Below are 18933 nucleotides of genomic sequence, written 5' to 3'. Positions count from 1 at the left end.
GAACCATTTTAGGGGAACCAGTTCTACAGTTTCAACTAGTAACTAGTTGGATGACTTGGTTTTAATCTCTATCCACCCCCCAAAAAGTTACAGTAAGTAAAGCCAAAGCATTATGTGCTTTTGGCTGAGCGGATCTTTGAGTCTGGAAATCACTGCTGGTTTTTCCTGCATCCCTGGCTCCACATTTTCCACATGAACACTCACTGGACAGCGATTTCCACACCTCTAATTCCACTTTTCCGGAAATCCGTATCACCTGCTGTCCGTGCTGCTGTACGCCTGAGCTGCCAACGCGCCAGCAGGCACCGGAGCCTGGCAGAGTGGCAGAGACAGGAGATGGGGGGAGATGGAGAGGAGTGAGAGAAGGAAGGAACAAGGAAACGGGGTCAGATTGTGAAGCAGGATGGGCAGAGTTGGAACAGTGATGGAGAAGGACATGGAACAGGAACAAGTTTGAAGCAGGGAAGTAGATTGAGAAAGGACCTGGTAGTTTGAGAAGTTTTAGATGTGTGACAGAGACAAAGACTAACAAGCGTGTTTAAGCAGTTATTATTATGTGAAAAATTTGTGCAAATTCAAGTGAGGAAAAAGACATTAGATTTTGTTTTCATTCAAATTAAGTGATAAGAAAATGTGTTTGTTTTTTTTACTTCGTCGATTAACTATTGCTATTTGCCTATCATTGCATTGTGTTTATGTGTATATGTACAACGGGGGAAATAGGTATTGAACGCACCAACATTTTTTTCAGTAAATATATTTCCAATGAGGCTATTCACATGAAATTTTCACCAGACTTTGGTATTAACTCAAGAAATCCACACATATAAAGAAATCCAAACATTAAAGTCCATAAATGAAGGTATGTGTAATAATGCAGAATGACACAGGAAAAACTTTATTACACATAACTTTATTTATGGACTTTAATGTTGTGAATTCTTTATATTTCCCTATTTCTTGAGTTAATACTGATGTCTGGTGAAAATTTTATGTGAATAGCCTCACTGGAAATATATTTACTGAAAAAAAAAATGTTGACGCGTTCAATACTTATTTCCCCCACTGTATATTTTGCATTAAAGACCAAATAAAGTTCCTGAATTGTAAAAAAAAAAAAAAAAAAAAAAAATGGCAGGAATATTGTTTTATGTATGTATGTTTGTTTACAATAGTAGACATCACAGTTTTAAAATTTTTTGTAGTGTATTCTAAGGAACATGCCACACCTAGAAAGAATTTTTGTGATGTCATTATTGATACCAGTATTGTATAACCTAAACATTTAATGGAGGACGTTATCAGAATGTTCAGTAAGGTTATCTCACAGGTTACACTTCGGTTTGACAAAAATAATGCTCCTGCAAAGTTCTGAAACCATGAATGCTTGCAGGAATATTCCCAGTTAGACATAAACGTTGCAGCAACGTTGTTAGAACATTTATAAACGTTATGTAGAAATGTTCTCGGAACACTACAAACGTGACAGACTAAACATTGTATTTATTTTTTGTTCACACTAGCGCTGTTAGCATGTTTTCCACAATGAAACACAAAAACAATAGATAGCATTTCTGTTATGAAATGTTATCTATTGTTTTTTGATGTATATTCCAATTAACCTGTTATTGTGAAACATTCCATCCATCCATCCATTTTCTATACCGTTTATCCTTCAGGATCACAGGGAACCTGGAGCCTATCCCAGAGAGCATGGGGCGCCAATCCTTTACAGGGCACAATCACATATGACACTTTGGACATGCCAATCAGTCTATCATGCATGTTGGGACTTTGGACTGGGGGAAACCAAAGTACCCGGAGGAAACCCCCACAGCACAGGGAGAACATGCAAACACAGTGCCGTGATGGGAATCGAACCCACAAACCTGGACATGTTAGGCAATCATGCTCACCACTAAGCCACCGTGTGCCGTGAAACATTAGTAAGTAAAAATAGTTGGCAGAGATATAGTACAGACAAATGTTTAGTATAGACAAATCATGTGTTTTGTTGTGCTAGGAACTGCCCACAACACCTGCCATTTTGGAGATGCTCTGACTCAGTCGTCTAGCCATCATATCATTTAGCCCTTGTCAAAGTCGCTCAGATCCTTACGCTTACCCATTTTTTTCTACTTCCAACACATAAACTCTGAAAACTGACTATTTAATTGCTGCCTAATAAATCCCACCCCTTTACATGTGTCACTGTAACGAGATAATCAATGTTATTCATGTCACCTGTCAGTGGTTTTAATGTTATGGCTGATCTGTGTATAAATGGCTAAAAATGACGGCATGTCGTTCTTTAATGAATAAATAAATAAATAAATCGCAACAGTTGATCAATGTGGTGGCATCAGAGGAATAAAACATTCCAGAACATGCTTTTAGTGGAAAACAATCAACTTCAAGGTGGCAACAGTAACTCTGCTTTATGTTGGGCCGCAGCATATTACCCTGTCAATTATTTTCCTTTAACAGCCTTCACCCAAAGTGATTTATTGCTTAACATAATGTACAGGACCCACTGCCCTGCATAGTTTGGAAATTTTCATACTACTCACTTGCTTCATTTAGTAAAATGGTGATCCTTAATGTCCAGTCATTTCAGGTGGAATATACGCACTATAACTATTGACAAGTAAAGGTACAGTTTTATACATTTATATGCGCTTGATGCTCTGTTTGGACAAATTCATCAATTTTCATTTATATTCAGAAAACACTTCTAAAATTCTTAAAGAAAAAAAAAGTTGCAATTTCTTTCCTAATACTTCATTACGCCTTCCTTCACCTGAACACCAGCTCTATTCCTGCCAGTAATGGAGAAAGATGCCACTGGTAACTGGAGACAGTTCCTGTCACTTTTAGCTCACTCTTCCACTGACTGGGTGACAATTCAGCTAGAGTTTCTGGTGTTTCACCTGCTGTTCCCAATAATCCCACAAGTTTCTATGGGATTGTGATTTTGCAGTCAGTCAAAGTGTCATCAGATTCGTCAAAAAAAGGCACACAGGTTTGGCTCCCTGCCCTCTATAGTCGACTTTCTGTAACACGAGTGTCAGTGTGGTGTTTTGATTGGACACGAAGCACATAAGGCAAACCTGAGTCTGGAAAACAAACCGACTATTTGCTTTTATGCTCAATTACAAGTATTCAGGTGAACAATAAGGTTCTGTTTAGTGGTGAATGTGAATGGTTTTCAGTCCAGGAGCTTGTTTTGAAATGGCACTCTGAAAACTTTATTTCCCCCAAGCTGGTGATTCCACTTAAACTGGCAGAACACAACACATCCTGATATACACTAATAGGAACACCTATACCCCTACTCATTCATGTAATTATCCAATCAGCCAATCATGTAGCAGCAGCACAATTCATACAATCATGCAGATTCAGGTCGTAAGCTTCGATTCATTTTCACATCAAATATCAGAATCCGGGAAAAACCTGATCTCGGAAGGATATCGTTACTTAAAATGACCACTCTTTACAACCATAGTGAGCAGAAAAGCATCTCAAAATGCACAACAACATCAACCCTTAAGGCAGATGGACTACAACAGCAGAACACCACAGTCTGAGGCTACAGTGAGCGCAGACTCACCAAAACCGGACAGCTGAAAGAGTTGAAAGAGTTCAGCTTATTATAAAGAGAGTAAGTTGATACAGCGTACTAACCTTTGCTAATGTTTACATAGTTGCTGCCCAGATAAACGTCTGAGCTTTCCCAAAATGTAGCTAGCTAGCTAACCTAGCTATGAGGCAGCACAGGTAAGATGAAGATATAATATATGTAGTGAACACTGCGAAAACCGACATCTTAGCAAAGTGAAAATATCTTGAATATAGTCCAATTGATCTAGTATTTCCTATTAGAAAATGACAAGAAAGCAAATATATGATTATTAAATGCATTTTGAGACATTTTTACTCAGATTTAAGCTTTAAGTTTTCTTATTAAGATAATGAATCATTTAGAAAGAAGCCGATCATTTTGCTTCATTCTAGAAAAATGGTCAGCCAATAGGATAATACACTATTTCCAGCTTGAAATGAGTTCAAACAAAGTCCAGACATAGGTTTAATAATCGTATATTTCGTCTATGAGTAATCTTATAACAGGAAATGCTAGATAAATTGGACGGCAGCACTTTACAAGAACAGTACATGAATAACCATGCGCTAATACCTGAATTAATCCTGAATTAAATATAAACTAATGATGAGTTAAGGCACACACTAATCACGACCGAATGAAGATCTAACCTTAACTACGACGTGAGTCTTATGAATTTATGCCTGAATAACGATCACCTTAAGTACATGTCTGTTAGTTCATGTATTAATGAACACATCGAGGTAAACTAAATCAAACACGCTCTATAAAAAAGAGTACGAATTAAACGTGTATCATTTCGAATTGTTCGTATAATTGGCCGTATGCAGCTGCGTACACAAACATCACTGGACGGCGTTGAAATGAACTGATTGGTGTTTATTATTCGTGTGTCTTTCTACATGTGATAAGGAGGATCAGTGTAAATTATGAAAGTTATCCAGCGCCATACAGTGATGTTTGTGTACGCAGCTGCACGCGGCAAATCATACAAAACAATTCGAAATGATGCATGTTTAATTCATATTGTTTCTTGTAGAGCGTGCTTGATTTCGTTTACCCCTACGTGTTAATTAATACATTAACTAACACACATGTACTGACATGTACTTAAGGTGGTCGTTATTCACACATGAATTTGTAAGACTCACTTAGCTCTTCATTAGTTTGTGATTAGTACATGCCTTAACTCATCATTAGTTCATATTTAAGTAAGGATTAATTCAGGGATTAATGCATGGTTATTCATGTACTGTTATTGTAAAGTATTACCAGTTTGACTATATTGAAGTGAAGTGTATTAGGTCAGTCGATTCGCAGTATAAATGACAATGAGAATTTCTTAATGAAGCACAGATTCAATAACCTTGACGCAGTCAGACTTGTATTCAACCCTCGAAATGGCGGTGGTCATACGGTGTGATGTCACATGAAACACAAGGATGCTTTGATGATATTCTGAAGCATTCACTGAAATATGTTCCAAAACCAAACTGCATGATTTTTGAGGAACACAAAAGAAAAGAAACAGCACACACCTATCATAGAAGCTTAAGACACGTATGAAGTCTGTGTATCAGCTTCAGTGGTCAGCTTCCTGCCTGTTTTATACCTGGATCAAGGATATCTCAGGAGAAACAGAAAAGGATGTGTGTGTGTGTGTGTGTGTGTGTGTGTGTGTGTGGTTTTAGAAGCTAATTATTAGCCTGGTCTAATGTGGATCGTTAGCAGTTAGGAAAGCCAGCTGAATCCATGAAACTGCCTTGAAGCAGTGTGCACCTTTTACAGACAAAAACTAACCAAAATGGGCCAAAATGTGTGTGTGTGTTTGTGTGTGTGTGTGTGTCTGTGTGTGTCTGTGTGTGTGTGTGTGTGTGTGTGTGTATGTGTGTGTGTTCATAAAAGATGAGAAAAAATTATGACAAAATGAGCCTGTGAGAGAGACTGATCACAAACAGGATGAATTTGTGTGTGTGTGTGTGTGTGTGTTTGAGAGAGAGACAGATACAATGTGTTTTTCCTCAGAAGAGCTGCTGGAAGCAGGTGATGCTGCCTGGAGACAGCATGAGAGGGCAGAGAGCACCAGAAAACGTGTGTGTGTGTGTGTGTGTGTGTGTGGAGGTTTAGTGGGAGAATTCTGCAGCACGACTGTGCTTGTTAATCATTAATACGTGGTAGCGAAAGGTTGACTTCGTTAACGGACAACCATGTGACTAATGCAGTGAGCTGTGCTTTGACCCTGACCCCAATGTGTGTGTGTGTGTGTGTGTGTGTGCGTGCGTTCTCATACCTGTGCATATCTGTGAGGTCATTCCTGGATTTGTTGGATTTTTATTATTTTTTTTGCATAATTGCTCCTAATACCAGGAAATCAGGGGTGTGTGTGTGTGTGGGTGTGGTTGAGTGAGTAATGTGAGTAATATGTGATCAAGTGAAAAACACAAGAAGGCACATTTCAGCTTCATATGCTCTTAAATTGAGAACTCATGTACAACCCCAATTCCAAAAAAGTTGGGACGCTGAGTGAAATGTGAATAAAAACAGAATTTCAATGATTTGCAAATCTTATGAACCCATATGTTATTCACAATAGAACATAGAAAACATATCAAATGTTTAAACTGAGGAAATGTACCATTTTAAGGAAAAAAAAAATAAGGTGATTTTGAATTTGATGGCTGCAACACGTCTCAAAAAAGTTGGGACGCAGGCAACATAAGGCTGGAAAAGTAAGTGTTACTGTTTTTATTTACATTTTACACAGCGTCCCAACTTTTGGGTATTGTAAACACGTCATCATACGTCTAATATTTGATCACGTATGGGCGAAAAAAACGTGGAAATTCAACATGTGAAAAATGACACGTGGAAAACTAAAACACAGGTGGCTTGTAGAAAAAATTGGAACGTTTGAAGTGAAATGAATCACCTGAGAAATTCAGATGAAAATACATGAATCGTGTGAAAATGACTTACTGTACAAGTATCTAAAAAAATTCAAGTGTAAACGTCATATGTGAACCATGTGATTATTCTCATGTGACGTTTGTGTGATTTTCTGTAAGGGGACATGTTGGGAATTTTTCTCCTGGGTATTAGTTTGAAGTAACAGAGTGAAAAGATAAGAATCACAGTGAGGCCAGTTAAAGGAACTGCATCATCATTATGGAACAGCAGCAGCAGTGTTCAGTTAAACCCACGACAGATGTGTTTGGATTTACAGCATTCTTTTATCTTAATGGCCGTTTAGTTAACCAGATTATATCAGCTACAATGACATTACTGACTAGAAGCCTTGCTGATCGTTTTTCAATTTCATCAAAGGCAACAATACAGTGAGCAGTGAAACTGCAGCAGATTCATTTCAACTTATTGTGGACAAAATTATGACAAAACAAAGAGCAGACAACTCTCCACATTATCAGCACCCCATTCAATCAGCCAGTTAAAGTTCTACAGAACATCTACTTCATTAAATACAAATCTTATACTTGAATTCATATCAAACTTGTATGTACATGTTGTATGTACATTTTTTATGATCAATTATTATTTTATTCATTTGTTTTGTTTCCTTTATGGCTGTTTTTTTTTTTTTTTTTTACTATTATATTTCATTTGCATGTGTGTCTTTATATAACTGAGATTTCTCTAGAACCCTTTAGTTAATTAAAAGAAACTTACAGTAAGAACAATCTTAGGATCCTAGAACATCCTTAACTAGTGTTTGAGAAAATACAGAAATATAACAGTTCTAAAACCTAACTAAGTATTCGAGAACAATCTTAATTAAGTATTAAGAACAATCTAAGAGAAAAAAAACCTAAAGGGTTCTAGAACATTGTTAACTAAAGAGTTCTGAAAAAAATCTTTACTAAAGGCTTCTAGAACAATCTTCACTAAAGGGTTTTTTAAAATCTTAACTAAAGGGTTCTAGAACAATCTTAAATAAATGTGTATACAACAATCTAAGGATTCTAAAAAAATCTTAACTAAAGGGTTCTAGAACAATCTTAATTAAAGGGCTTTAGAACGAACATAGAATTCTAGAACAATCCTAACTAAAGGCTTATTGAACAAGTAAGTTAATGGTTTGAATCTTAACAATCTCAGGGTTCTAGAACAATCTTAACTAAAGGGTTGTAAAACAGTTTTAGGATTCTAGAACAATCTTAACTAAGTGTGTGAAGAACAATCTAAGGGTTCTAAAAAAAAAACTTAACTAAAGAGTTCTGAAAAAATCCCAACTAAGGGTTCTAGAACAATCTTGTCTAAATGGTTTTTAAAATCTTAACTAAAGGATTCTAGAACAATCTTAAATAAATGTGTGTACAACAATCTAGGGATTCTAAAAAAAATCTTAACTAAAGGGTTCTAGGACAATCTTAACTAAAGGGCTTGAGAACAAACATCGCATTCTAGAACAATCCTAACTAAAGGCTTATTGAACAAGTAAGTTAATGGTTTGAATCTTAACAATCTCGGGGTTCTAGAACAATCTTAAATAAATGTGTGTAGAACAATCTAAGGTTTCTAAAAAATCTGAACTAAACGGTTCTAGAACAATCTTAATTAAAGGGCTTGAAAACAATTTTAAATAAAGGATTTTAGAACAATCTTAACTAAAGTGTTAATATAAGGGCTCTAAAAATCTTAACTAAATGGCTTCAGAACAAACTTAGGATTCTAGAACAATCTTAAATAAATGGTTTGAGAACAATCTTAGTGTTATAGAAAAACCTTAATTAATTGTTCTTAAAACAATTTTAACTAAGTAATTCTAGAACAATTTTAGCTAAATTGTTTGAAAGAGTCCTACAACAATCGTAATTAAAGGGTTTTAAAATAATCTTACCTAAAGGGTCCAAGAACAATCTGAGGATTCTAGAACAATCATAACTAAAGGGTTTGAGAACAAGGGTTCTAAAAAAAAATATTAAATAAAGAGTTGTAGAACAGTCTTAACTAAAGGGCTCTAGAACTATCCAAACTAAAGGGTTTGAGAACAAACGTAGAATTCTAGAACAACCTTAATTGAATGTTCTAAAACAGGCTTAACGAAGTGGTTCGAGACCAATCTTAAGTAAAAGGGTTCTTGAAGAATATTGTTGTTGAACCCTTTAGTTAAGTTAATTGTAGAACACTTTAGAAAGGATAAGTTAAGATTCTGGAACCTCAGTAGTGACATGGCTGTAGGTCCTTTTGGTACCAAGTCTCACCCTTGCTTCAGTGGATAATTAACACTTGGACTCTGTAGATTTGTACTTAAGAGCTGTTGCTGCTGTTGTAATCGTAAACACTGTCTTGTACTCATCCCAGAAATCTGCTCATAGTGAACATCCTGTAAACACGATCAGTACTGTCTGTCTTTCTTGTTCTACTAATGATCTATAATCCCACTATCCGGTGTGACCCAGAAATGGACGAGTTGCCTTTAGAGTCTAGTTCCTCTCGAGGTTCCTTCCTCGTGACGTCTCAGGAAGATTTTAATTGTCAATCTCACCTCTGGCTTGTACCTTAGTGATCTAAATCTACATCCTGATGTCTGTAAAGCTGCTTTGTGTATTTGTGTAGTTGTAGTTAGAGAGTGTCTGTATTATCTGTTGTGTTGCACAATAGTCCAAGAGGTTGATTTATTTAACACTGCGTGTGGATGGTATTGACTTGTCTTCACTGGATGTCTGACAGATCTATGATAACATTTCCAGCTATTTCACGACCAACCCATGATACGAGACTCCAGCTTGGTTACAGAGTAGAGTAATGTGTTAATACCGCGAAAACTAACAGAGATGTTGTGCATTATTAATAGCTGAACAGTATCCTACAACTGCTTCAAAAATGTTGATCATTGGACGTTTTATGCACTAAGCAATCACTGCCTGCTCTATGTAGCAAAAGGGGCGGAGCCACCAGAGGGCGCTGTAGGTTCCAGATACCAAAATGTGACCCATACACTTAGAATGTTTAAAGTTGGTTGTTGAGGCTGTTCCACCATGGTTCAAAGATGTGAGGCAGCACCTGAGAACTTGCCATTTCGGTATCAAGAAGAGATTACCATGCTACAAAAAACACGTACTGCATCCTCAGTGCATAGTGTGTAGAACTGTATATAGTGTATAGTACTGTATATAGTGTATAGTACTGTATATAGTGTATAGTACACCATTTGAGACAGTTATAATGCTAACAGAAAGCCTTGTGTCAGTCCTCAGCTTCTCTGCAGCAGTATAAACGTTAGAACCTGCCGTGACTAGGCTGAAAGGAAGAGCTCTGAGAGGCCCTTGTTCTTCTCGTCACAGTCCAGTGTGTTGCCGTGGTGTCTGTCTGCAAATACGCGCCTGGCGTCACCGAATCGGATCGGCTTCGAGCGGAAAGAGAAACAGCGTGAGACTGGGGTGGGGGGGTGGGGTGTAGCGTTATGGGGTGTAAGCAAAGGGGGAAAAAAGAGGACGAGAATGTGTGAGGGAGAGAGGCACAGAGAAAGGAAAGAGCGAGAGCAAGAGATTGAGGGAGTGAACAGAAAAGTAGACGAGAGGAAGAGAATGTGTGGGAGAAAAATGCAGCGAGGAAGAAAAACAAGAGCATGAAAGGAAAAGGGGAGAGGAAAAAGAGAGAGAGAGAGAGAGAGAGAGAGAGCAGTGCCTCCGTCTGGCCTTGTATCTCACGCTACAGCATCCGCAGGCTAACAAAGTTTACAGCCTTATCTCTAATTGCATTTCCATCACAATTTCATCACCACACACACACACACACACACACACACACAAACAGGGCGCTGATTGGCTACTCATATCACCACGGCCGAGAAACAGAGGGCACATGATGAATTAACGGAATACTCCAGTGTGTTTAAACCTCTTCTCTCTTCTAATGGAAGTTGTTGAAATCTATCATTTAATATGTGACCTATGGTCAATGGTCTGCACTTATATAGCGCTTTTCTAACATTAGCGGTTCCAAAGCGCTTTACACTGTTTCTCATTCACCCATTCACACACACACTCACACACCAATGGTAGCAGAGCTGCCATGCAAGGTGCTAACTTACCATCGGGAGCAAGTTGGGGTTCAGTGTCTTGCCCAAAGACACTTCTAAGGCATGTGGAGTCACGTGGGCCGGGAATCGAACCGCCAACCCTACGATTACGCTCTACCACCTGAGTCACAGCTGCCCAACTTACATCATACCATGAACTAAGGGCTCGCGTGAGGAACAGTTACTCATCCTACCTTCATTTTCAAAGAGTGGGTGCTAGCAGGCAGATCAGGGCCGCAGGTGCAGTGTGCAAACTATAACATGTTCGCGTAATCCAAACAAACACCTGGCTGCCTCCGAGCTAAAAACTTCTCAACTTTTAACTTCACCACAAGAGGATTGGGTTATCACTGCTCAGCATTTCCAGCTCTGTCTCCAACATGATCAAATTGGCTTTAGGTTAACCTAACAGCTTCAGTGGACACAGAGGACGAAAATTAGTATATGATGTGGTCAGTTTTTAGACGGCAGGGCTAAACTCTTAACCTGATGCTACCACCACCATGCTTTATCGCAGAGATAGTGTTCTCAGGGTAAAAGACCAGTATTGGGTTTTTGCCAAACTTACCGAATCTGAGTTGTGGGTCTTTCACCATTGGGTCCTTGGTTGCTTCTCTGACTAATGTCCTCTTTATCCAGTCACTGGCTTTTGGTAGACGACTTTGTTGTCCTTAAAATTTTTTTTTTTTTTTTAGTAAGAGATTTAATGGTGCTTTACAGAATGTTTACAGTTTGGGATATTTTTTTTATTTTTATAACCAAACCCTGATTGATACATTTCTGGAACTTTGTCGCAGACTTGCTTTGAAGGCTCCTCGGTCTTATATGATGTAATATTTTACGCCTGATGTAAAATTTAAAGTACCGTGGAGCAGATGCACTGTGCTGCATTTCTTCTGGTGCAATTTAATTTAATATACTATAATATAATATATTATGTGTATTTTGAATTGCCATCTTTTTTGCTTTTGAGTAATAATTAGTGTATTTCAATATGAATTTTTATTTCTTTTTCAATATATACAGAAGCCTGGGGGGTTCAAATAATGGAACAATCTGCTAGGGCTAGCTGGGCTAGATATTGGAGTGTGGGAGATGCCAGCGATTTTACCCCAGCTGTATGGGAAATTCTGCTGAGTGGAAAATTCTGCCATTTCATCCTAAAAGCAGAGTTGTCTCGGCAAGCGAGAATTTAATTTCTGAACACCTTTAACTTAAGCGAAAGCATTCTACAAAACATATGTTTCGCATAAAGGTTGATCGAATAAACTCAACGACTGCCCTCGTGGAATTGGAGTAAACACGTTTTCTGTTTCTTGTTCTCAGTACAGGGGGATGTGTTGACATCCGGTGCCTGTGGTAATCACACATATGCTACAGATACGCTGAGTAGAGATCAGGCTGAAACATTTCATCATAGTCCTTTAATCCAACCAAAAAAAAAAACAAACAAGAGACAAAACGGAAAACAAAACAAAACTGGGCAAACGCTGTAGATTCGATGCTGTTACACTTTCACGTGTGATAATGAATAATAACTGGGATATTAATCTAATAATTGCCATCTGTAATCGTTGCACACAATCTATCCTGCAGTGACAGCAACTATGGTGTCTGCTGTCTTGGAGAGATGTGCAGAAGCAGATCTATTCCAGACGTGTGTGTGTGTGTGTGTGTGTGTGTGTGTGCGTGCTTGTGTTCGTTCCAGTGCTAAACTGTTCCAACGCGTCTCAGCCTGCGTGCTTCTCAAGCCTTTCTGCACGTATCCCAGCATGCACCGGGTCTAGCTGCTCCTCGCTCTAGGGACTGCGTGACCACCATCAGTCACGGTTCTGCGTCTCAGGCGCAAACACATACGCGCACACACACGCACACACACACACACACACACACACACAGAGTGAGAGGCTTGCCGTGAAATCCTACTCCCCTGAGCAGGGGTGAAATGCGGGTCTGGCTCGCAGTGACCTCTTCGGTTTCCATGGTTACGGCGGACTATAAATAAAACAGGGTTTTTCTCCAGGCAGTTTGGTGGGCCTGCTAGTACTACACTTCCCTCTCTTTCTCGCTCTCATTTCCACCCTCTCTGTCTTTGTGGCGTTGTGGTTTCTCGGTACATGGTGCTGTGTGTCCTTCTCCTGTTAGCTGGGCGCAATCAGCCGAGCGCATAAAGACAAAGAGGCTTTCTGAGGAAGGCCTCTGTGTGTGTGTGTGTGTGTGTTGGCTGTATTTGTAATGGAGCGAGATCTTCTCTTTCAGAGTGTGACGCATGGGCGTGTGTGAACAGTGAGCTATAGATTACTGCAGGCCACACGGTGTGCGTGTGTGCCTGTGTGCCTGTGTGTGTGTGTGTGTGTGTGTGTCAGTGCCTGTAATAGCAGGATGGACTCTCTTCCGTTTCACTGCCACTCTGACTCACGCCTGCATTTCTGTGTGCGTATGTGTGAGGCCAAAGATAGCAGTGAGTGAGAGCTGTCTCACTACTCCCAGGTTGTGTATTTAAATTCAGTCTAGACACACACACACACACACACCCACACACACACACACACACTATATTCTATACAATCTTATAGAGCACATAGACCTCTTTCCTTTATTATCCACATTTCCACACAGGTTCTGGAACATTCTAAAGAGTGGGAATGTGTGTGTGCATGGTGTGTGTGTGAGTGTGTGTGTGCATGGTGCCTTATGATGGAGCGCCGCACCTCATACCCAGTATTCCCGGGATAAGCTCTGGATCCCCAGTGACCGGGTCCCCGGTGACCCTGAGCAGGATGAAGAGGTTACCAAACATTGGTCAGTTTAATTTCACTCAACAGTGTTCACCGTTTTTTTGTACTGTTTTATTTTTTCTTTACTGCTCAAATACTCCAACAAACTTTGCAGCAACAGCTGTCATGTCCCTCTTCTGAGAATACGTTTCATCCTTTCTCTCTTTCCCTCTCTCTCTCTCTCTCTCTTCTTCTTTCTTTCATTGTCGTGCTCTCATGTTGTTTTCACAGAGAAAAAAAAAGAGTCCTGGATTGAAAAATGGTGTGAGATTTTGAGGAAAATTCTGTTGAAATCATTGGTCTGGTTTTGTGTTGGCTTACCAGTGGAAAGTGTGATCTCCATCTATCACTCTCACGCTCTATCAGACTCTCTCTCTCTCACTCACTCACTCACTCACTCTCTCTCTCTCTCTCTCTCTCTCTCTCTCGGCTGTGGGCTGTAAGGGGTTAAGTGCGTTCCTGCTGCAGTCCCCTCGGCCCTCGGCCTCCTGCCCTCGCTCTGATTAATCATGGAGGGGAAACGACGCAGTAGACCGTTACACGCACACACTTTCTCACTCGCACATTCTCTCTCTCTCTCTCTCTCTCACACACACACACACACGGTGGATCATTTTTCTTGCAGAGATTCGTTCTCTCGTTCTCACAGCAGACCGTTCCGCTCTTGCCTGCAGGGGAGATTGGGGTGGGGGGTGTGGGGGGCACTCTGTGTGTGTGTGCATGTGTGTGTGTGTGTGTGTGTGTTTGCGGGTGGAATGAAGCAGCACATCCACAGTGGCCCTGTCACATGTTGCAGTTGCACAAACACACTTTCACTGACACACACACACACACACACACACAAACAGCGCACACACTCTCTCTCTCTCTCACCAGGGGTCAGTGGAACTGAAGATCAGCTCAGCTCAGTCCACCAGGCGCTGCAATGTTTTTTCCCCTCTCTCTCCCTCTCTCTCTCGTTTTCTCTTTCCCTTTTTTCTCTCTGGGTGACAGAGAAAGAGAGAAAGCGAGCGACGGGAGGGGGTCACAGAGCCGGCTCTCTTCCTGCACACAACACATTCTTTTTATCTCCCTTCAGAGAATCCCACTGCAGTGGGGGAGTGTGTGTGTGTGGGTGGGTGGGTGGGTGGGTGTGTGTGCTTTGAGATGTTTACGAGGCCTGAGTACCCCTGTCCCTCCGACCCTGAGGCCCACCCCCACCCCTCTTCTCTCTCCGGAAGCTTCTCTAGAGCATCTGAGCATGACGGCAAAACAGTCACACCCTTTGTAGATGTTGAGAGAGAGAGGGGGAATTTGCTTTCTGCGAGGATCCCAAAAGGTGTGTGTGTTTGTGTGTGATGTTGGCAGTAAGGACGGGCAGAACGGGCGGGTCATTCAGAGCTCCAGGTAGCAGAGCAGAGCCACGCAGCAGCGTCTAATCAAAAGCGCACACTATAGAGGAGGATTCGCAGCGTACCGTTATCAGTCACCACCAGAGCTGATGAGGTTACCATGACACATGTTTGACTTTTCCACAATACTGATTAAAATCTCAATCTAAACGCTTACGCAATCCGGTTGACTCGTTTTCCATTGTGTTGAGATTCTCCACAAGGGGGCGCTATACATGGTCAGGACCTGAAAGACATATTATGCGCTAGACATATTAGCAGAGGTAATATGCGTTAATATGCTAATATGCGCTAGACATATTAGCAGAGGTCAGGACCTGAAAGAAATCTAGCGTAAATTGGAAAATAAAGTATATAGTTTAGAATTGCAAAAGCATATGCAAGACTTCGCAAGTCAGAGAAAAGAAACAAAGAACTTTATAAAGAGGTGGAAACAGGGAACAGGTGAAAACATTGAGTGAAACATGAGTAGATAAGGAGTGATAGGATAGTAAGATTTACATGTACAGAATGTATATTTACAACATTTAGCAGAAGGAAAAAAGCATTTCTTTTTACTATAGGCATATTTTATGCTTCAAAATGAGGAGACAACTCTAGCATGACCATCTGAAAGTGTTAGCGCTATATTCCGCATGCTAGATGTAGTGCTAGATCAAGCTTCCCAATTAGATAAAGCATTGTTACATCACGTAGGCTACAACACAACACCTTATGTAAACTATTGACTTTACTTTAAAAGTCCAAGACAGTTTGAGGAAAATGACCAATTAAACTGAGAAATCTAGCTAAATAATTAACATTGCATACTCCAGATTGAGAGCCAACACCTAGCTAGCTGTTTGTTTGCCAAAACGATGTCTGCCTAGCGTTACCTTACTTTATAGCTCTACAGATTTTATCCTTAATTCCACTTACCACATATACCACAGCCTCCTCTTTAAATATTTTTTGCATCCTTTCCTGGTTTCTTCACAAACTTGTCCCACTGAGCAAGATGGTGCCCTTTTAGGAGTTTCCTGGTATCCTGTTGTAGACCCCAAGCTACTACCTGTCCTGTAGTGACGCCTCTGTTTAGGAAAGATGCTCTTATGCAGAACGACTTTCAGAAGTGCTTTGTAGTCTCCATCAAAACATATCCTCAAGCTAGTACAATGAGGGTCTAATGACATCATTAAGCTAAAACCCTGTTAGAGATTGGCTAGAACTGCACCAAGCTAGAATGGCAATTTGGGGAGGAAAAAAAATAAAGCTCAAGCAACCTGTTCACAATAACCATAACAACTCTTAGTTAGTATTGGCTAACTAAATAGCCTAGGTTGCTAGGCTAGGCTAGGTTAGATTTCTTATAATCAGTAATAAAGATGAAATAAAGACTGCATTGCCGCAGTTTACCAGCAGTTTCATTGTTTTGCCGCAGCTGCCAGCAGTTTGGCACAGTTTGACGCAGTTGGGCAGCAGTTTGACTGGTTTGACGCTCATTGCGAGGAGTTTGATGCAGTTTGCCAGCAGTTTGACGCAGTTTGCCAGCAGTTTACCAGCAGTTTGATGCAGTTTGTGAGCAGTTTGGCGCAGTTTGCCAGCAGTTTGACGCAGTTTGCCAGCAGTTTACCAGCAGTTTGATGCAGTTTGTGAGCAGTTTGACGCAGTTTGCCAGCAGTTTGATGCAGTGTGCCAGCAGGTTGACTGGTGTGACACAGTTTTCCAGCAGTTTCACTGGTTTGACGTAGTTTGCCATCAGTTTGACACAGTTTGCCAGCAGCTGGTCTGGTTTGACACAGTTTGCCAGCAGTTTGCCGCAGTTTGATGCAGTTTGCTAGCAGTTTGACTGGATTGACGCAGTGTACAAACAGTTTGATGCAGTTTGCGAGCAGTTTGATGCAGTTTGAGCAGTTTGCCAGCAGTTTGACGCAGGTTGACTGGTTTGACACAGTTTGCCAACAGTTTCACGGTATAACAGTTTGCCGTCAGTTTGACTGGTTTGAAGCAGTTTGTCAGCAGTTTGATGCAGTTTGCCAGCAGGTTGACTGGTGTGACAAAGTTTTCCAGCAGTTTCACTGGTTTGACGCAGTTTGCCAGCAGTTTGACGCAGTTTTCCAGCAGTTGGTCTGGTTTGACACAGTTTGCCAGCAGTTCGCCAGCAGTTTGCCGCAGTTTGATGCAGTTTGCTAGCAGTTTGACTGGTTTGACGCAGTTTGCCAGCAGTTTCACTGGTTTGATGCAGTTTGTCAGCAGATTGCCACAGTTTGACTGATTTGACGTAGTTTGCCAGCAGTTTGATGTAGTTTGCCATCAGTTTGAGGCAGTTTGAGGCAGTTTGACAGCACTTGGACTGGTTTGACAGTTTGCCAGTAGTTTGACGCAGTTTGCCAGCAGCTTCACTGGTTTGATGCAGTTTACCAACAGTTTGACGCAATTTGATGCAATCTGCCGGCAGTCTGATGCAGTTTGCCAGCAGTTTGATGCAGTTTGTGAGCAGTTTGATACAGTTTGCCAGCAGGAGGTTGACTCGTTTGACACAGTTTGCCAGCAGTTTCACTGGTTTAACACAGTTTTCCAGCAGTTTGACGCAGTTTGCCATAAATTTGATGCAGTTTGCCAGCACTTGGACTGGTTTGACAGTTTGCCAGCAGTTTAACTTGCTTGACGCAGTTTGCCAGCAGTGTAACTGGTTTTATGCACTTTGCCAGTAGTGTGCCAGCAGTTTGACTGGTTTGAAGCAGCGTGCCAGCAGTTTGACTGGTTTGACGCAGTTTGCCACAGTTTGACTAGTTTGACGTAGTTTGCCAGCAGTTTGACTGGTTTGACGCAGTTTGCCATCTTTGACGCAGTTTGACACAATTTGCCAGCAGTTTGACGCAGTTTGTGAGCAGTTTGACACAGTTTGCCAGAAGTTTGACGCAGTTTGCCAGAAGGTTGACAGGTTTGACGCAGTTTGCCAGCAGTTTGACGCAATTTGCCAGCAGTTTGACGCAATTTGTGAGCAGTTTGACACAGTTTGCCAGCAGTTTGACACAGTTTGTGAGCAGTTTGACAGCAATTTGACACAGTTTGCCAGAAGTTTGATGCAGTGTGCCAAGAGTTTGACTGGTTTGAAGCAGCTTGCCAGCACTTTGACTGGTTTGAAGCAGTTTGTCAGCAGTTTGACTGGTGTGACGCAGTTTGTCAGCAGTTTGACTGGTGTGACGCAGTTTGTCAGCAGTTTGATTGGTTTGACGCAGTTTGTCAGCAGTTTGGTTTGAAGCAGTTTCTCAGCAGTTTGACTGGTTTGAAGCAGTTTGCCACAGTTTGATGAAGTTTGCCATCAGTTTGACTGGTTTGACGCAGTTTGCCAGTAATTTGACTGGTTTGCCGCAGTTTGCCAGCAATTTGCCAGCAGTTTGCCGCAGTTTGCCAGCAATTTGGCTGGTTTGACACAGTTTGCCACAGTTTGCAAGCAGTTTGCCAGCAGTTTGCAAGCAGTTTGCCGCATTTTGCCAGCAGTTTACCAGCAGTTTGCCAGCAGTTTGACGCAGTTTGCCAGCAGTTTGGCACAGTTTGTGAGCAGTTTGATGCAGTTTGCCAGCAGCTTGCTGCAGTTTGCCAGCAGTTTCACTGGTTTGACGCAGTTTGCCATCAGTTCGCCATCAGTTTGCCAGCAGTTTGCCAGCAGTTTGCTGCAGTTTGCCAGGTTTGACACAGTTTGCCAGCAGTTTGACGAAGTTTGCCAGCAGTTTGACTGGTTTTACACAGTTTGCCAGCAAGTTGCCAGCAGTATTATGCAGTTTGCCAACTCTTTAAAAGCAGCTGCATTCCACCAGCCTTGTGGTCGCTTCCCGTAGGATTGCATATCAAATGTGCGATGGTGGTTGAGATCAAATCAGCAAGTATGAAAGCACCCTTAGTTGCTTTAATGAGGAGGTGTGCCTTCATAATTTGTTTAAAAACAGACTCAGCTGTTCAGAAAGCCGAGTGAAGTTCATTCCCCTACATGAGTTCTGGAACAGAAATTTTTTTTTTGATGTATGTTTTCCTAGTACCTTGAGAGGCCTTGGGTCAAGACAAGCCATGCTATTGGCTTTAAGCAAACATAGTGTAGAGTGGGGTTGCAGTGTTTAAAAG

The sequence above is a fragment of the Ictalurus furcatus genome, chromosome 14 (assembly GCF_023375685.1).
Source record: "Ictalurus furcatus strain D&B chromosome 14, Billie_1.0, whole genome shotgun sequence".
Classification (NCBI taxonomy): Eukaryota; Metazoa; Chordata; class Actinopteri; order Siluriformes; family Ictaluridae; genus Ictalurus; species Ictalurus furcatus.
Note: the sequence above shows the minus strand (reverse complement) of the source record.